The following is a 4,579-nucleotide window of genomic DNA, read 5'->3' on the forward strand; positions in this document are numbered from 1 at the left end:
GAGCCCCTCATCAGCTTTTCAGGAGATATCCAGCCACTCGGATCAGATTACTTATCAATCACAGTGGGAGAAAGTCCAAACTGTTCAACCATCAAAACAAAATTCATTGTGGTTGATTGTGCTTCATCTTATAATGTTATCTTACGCCGGCCGACACTCTGGCGTTTAAAGACATTCATTGCAGGTCACATGCTCATGATGAAAGTACCAACCCCAGTAGGAATAGCGACCATACGAGGTGATCAAGCTGCGACAGGGCAATGCTATTCTTTGACTGTATCTCGAGGAAGGGGAAAGTCGGAAATGTTGCCCGTAACCACCGACCTTCTCACAGACAGGTACAAGGAGCCCAGAGATGCTGCTGACTCTGACGAAGAACGGCTCAGTGCCATGGAGGACATTGAGGAAGTCGTGCTATCCGAAGAGTTCTCGGACAGAATTGTCAAAATAGGTACCAAGTTGGCCCCAGCTATCAGAGAAAACCTGATCTCGTTCCACATCGCCAATGCATCAACTTTCGCTTAGTCATACGAGGACATGCCCGATATACCAACCGACATAGTCATGCATAACCTGAGCATTTTTCCTTTCTTGGCACCGGTAAGACAGAAGCGCAGAGCCTTCACGCATGACAAGTACCGGGCTATCCAGGTTGAAGTGAAGAAGTTAATGGCCATAAATTTTGTCAGGGAAGTGACGTATCCCCGGTGGTTAGCCAACGTGGTCATGGTACCAAAGAAAATGCCAGGATCATGGCGTATGTGTGTAGACTATACCAACCTCAACCGAGCATGCCCTAAGGACAGCTTCCCGCTCCCACGAATTGACCAACTAATAGACTCCATTGCTGGGTACCGGTTACTCAGTTTCATGGATGCGTTCAGTGGTTACAACCAAATTCGAATGAACCCTGCAGACGAGGAGCACACCGCTTTCACCACAGAAAAAAGTCTCTATTGTTACCAGGTCATGCCTTTCGAATTGAAGAATACAGGTGTCACTTATCAGTGACTGGTCAACTCCATGTTTACGAATGTCATAGGTACTATCATGGAGGTATACGTGGACGATATGCTGGTCAAAAGCCTAACCGCTGAGGACCACGTAACTAACCTATCCATCGTCTTCGCCGTCATATTACGCAACGGATGCGGCTTAACCCACAGAAATGCATTTTCAGGGTTGAAATAGGGAAGTTCCTCGTACATTATTAGCCACAGGGGAATTTTCAAGGTCCTTATGCAGTCAAGGCACAAACACTCAGTGTTAAATTTCCTGATGCAAGGATCGAATCTTATACGAGAGTAGATAATACAAAGAATGTTGGTTCAGAGATCAAATATGGTCCATATGAGAATCTCCCTCCCTTTTCGTACTCACCTATTGTTGTTCATTGTGAAAGCAATCAACCCTTTGTTGTTGCTGAAGAGTTGGTGCGAGATATAGAGATTTCCCATTGGGGTAATGTTCAAGTGACAGAGCATTACAAATTTGTCCATGGTTGTGCCCAAAGCAAAGGAGAATTTTCAAGGTCCTTGTTTATTTGCATTTTCTTGTCAATACTATGCTAGCCGGGATTTTGGAGTTTAATTTTTATTATTGGCCATTTTTTCTGCAGGCTTGATTATCAAGCCAGACCTCACGTGAGAGATCAGTATGCCATTGGCGTCTTGTTGCAAAGTTGCCACCAAGAACTCATTCTGTCTATTATAGAGACGAAATTGGTAATATTTCAACATCTAACTTATGGAGTGATTCTAAGAAGGTAATGAATTTAAGTTAAGTGACCTATGTTTATAGTTTTTAATTTCTTTATTCCTGATTTTGCTCAACTCTTCCATGTGATTGCAGACAGAACTAGAAATTGAGCCTAGGTATCTTGTGATTGGTGGTTGGAAAACTGCATTTACCATTGGATATGGTTTGCTGCTTCATGACTTTTTATTTCAGTCTGATGGAAAATGCCTCATTGACATAACTTTTGGTTGCCCTATGAATGACGTGGTCATCAACACTCTCATTGTGAAGGTTAGTAATGTGATGATTTATTTAAACTAGTTTTTCTAATCCTTATTGTCTTGAAATAAGGTATATGCATGTGGTTATATATTATTGCCATCAGTTCTTGGTAATCTTAATTGATGGTTCTTCTTGACTTTCAGCAACTTCCATTTTGTTCGTTTCTGACCTTACTTATGGACTCAGCAATTTTGTTCTATAAATTGTGCCTTGGTTTTGGAAGGTTAGTAATAATAGGGATTCTTTCTGTGGAAAACTGGAGATCTTCTTGATGATGCACTGTCACTCTTTCAACTCTATATAAAGAGAAAGATAGTGATGCCAAAAAATTAGAAAAGAAGAGCAGCGACTTAAAAATTTTGGATTTCGGAGAGAAACCCAGCAAGTGGAAGAACAGCTAGCCAGATGGGAGGTCTCTTTTAGGATTTGAGAGGACCACCCCGCCGATTCCTAAGAGCCATGACTACTCCTACGACAATTCATACCGTACTCTCTACTCTGCTTTCCAGGTACCCTGCAGTATCACCCTTATTTTATTTCTTATAAAAGTCTAAAAGATTCTTACTTTTTGGTCATAAATTTTGAATTTTTACACTTGTACTCCAGAATTATAACTGGCTTCAGTTTTGTTATTTTCAGAAAACAAAATGATGTCTCTCCCTGGTGTAACAGATTGATAGTTCAGGTGGTAATTGGTATCTAAACCTTAGATTAAATTACTTCGGAATAAACTTTACGTTACTTAAAATGATTATCAGTATCTTACTTTCTATTGTGATTTTCACTCATGATCTGTTTTATCTTCTCTTAGTGCTATTTTGTCTACTGAGATTGAAGTGAAATTGTTGACCTAGTGATGGCTTTCTTTGTAACTTTTCTATAAAGGATCCTTCTTGAGTGCAAAAAGGTGCCTTCCTCCTGGAGACATGTTTACCTTAAGAAAATTTTGGAGCAGAAAACCTTTCCCAAGAAAGTTGTATATTTATTAGCATGTTTTGTTTTTGGGACTTAGAAATTACATAGACATTCTAAATGCAGCCTTCCATAATGAGATTGTAATAACACAGTTGACTGTAAATAATGTCCATTTCGCTTTTGGATGGGTACTATGTTGTTTGCTAAACATTGTTAGCTGTAGGAGTAAGTGATTTCATTGTTTGTGAACTCTTAAATTTATCTTTGGGGTGATTTTGGCTGATGATTTTGATTTGCAGGTCTTTCTCTCAAAACTGACTAGCCTGGAATTAAGGCCACATGCTATTGAGAGTTGTTATCTGTCAAAATATCAGGTTGTTTATATCTACTGATTTCATGTTATGCGTGTTTGTTTGTTTGATCAATTGAAACTTTTAGCTATGATAGAGTAAGTGGGTTGTTTACATCTGCTAATTTCATGTTATATATGCTTATTTGTTTGTTTGATCAAATTGTATTATTTGTTTGTTATGCTTACACATATATTATAGCTCTGCTTCTCTTAGTGTACAAGGCTTGGTAATGTTACCTTGCAATGTTTTCTTCTATTTTAGCTTTAATTAGTTTGAATCATTCCTTCATAACCTTGAATTTTGCTTATCCTGTTTGCAGGTTTGGGAATATCTAGTGAAATGTTGCCTAAAGAGTCACTCAGTGATCAAGCATGGAATACCAAGCAATGAAGCAAAATATATTTTCTTTCATCATGTAAATTCAGCTAGCTAGGAAACTTTATAGCAATGACATGTTACTTGGATTCAATATTTGGTGGATATATTGGAATTTTATTGATGTATCACATTGCTTTTGGCGTAAATATTAATCATTGTTCATTGGATAATGATTTCAAGTACTAATATAGTAAACTTCACACAATTAGTCACTGTTCATTAGGTAAAATGGAGCATTATTATCAATGCATAAAATCCAGAAAAGATGATTATCACACAACATAATTTCTAATGTTAATAATGTTGTATGAAGTAACAATTTGGATGTTCACACAATGAATCCTTATATAACATGCAACGGTTCTAACAAACATACGTTGTGTGATTTACAATCACACAACTGTAATAACTAGAATACGTTATCTAAAACTAACACACAACAATAAAATTTCTAAAAGTGAAGTGTGAGGATAACTCATACAACTGAGAAAATAAAATGTTGTTGTCTGATTCGCCTTTCATACAACGACTCGGAAGCAACTTTCGTTGTGTGAATGATGCCAATGACGTGAAGCATGACTGCGCGGCAACTATGGCTGCCATCTGCCGAGAGAAGGCACAACAGTTTTAACCAAATAAGTGTTGACTGTTTGTGATTCACACAACGGGTTTCCACCGTTGTGCCATTTTTCATCACACAACGCTCCGATACACAATGGAGAGCGTCCAAATCACACAACGAATTTGGTCCGTTGTCTGTTCGCTTTTTTGGCCTAGTGAGAGAGTTACTGAGGTGAGGGGTAGATTTCAGAAAATGAAAATCTACGACCAACAGTAATTTTCCATATATACTAATTACCATGAATAGTAACTTTCACATTTTAAGCCATAACTTTTACATACAAACTCCGATT

At 38.1% G+C, this 4,579-nt stretch overlaps 1 pseudogene; it reads left to right on the plus strand.

Moving 5' to 3' along the window:
- Positions 1-537: 537 nt before the first annotated feature.
- On the plus strand, positions 538-3,835 carry LOC133735675 (dolichyl-diphosphooligosaccharide--protein glycosyltransferase subunit 1A-like; annotated as a pseudogene).
- Positions 3,836-4,579: the final 744 nt, after the last annotated feature.

Source organism: Rosa rugosa, chromosome 3, assembly GCF_958449725.1.
Source record: "Rosa rugosa chromosome 3, drRosRugo1.1, whole genome shotgun sequence".
In the NCBI taxonomy this organism is placed as follows: domain Eukaryota; kingdom Viridiplantae; phylum Streptophyta; class Magnoliopsida; order Rosales; family Rosaceae; genus Rosa; species Rosa rugosa.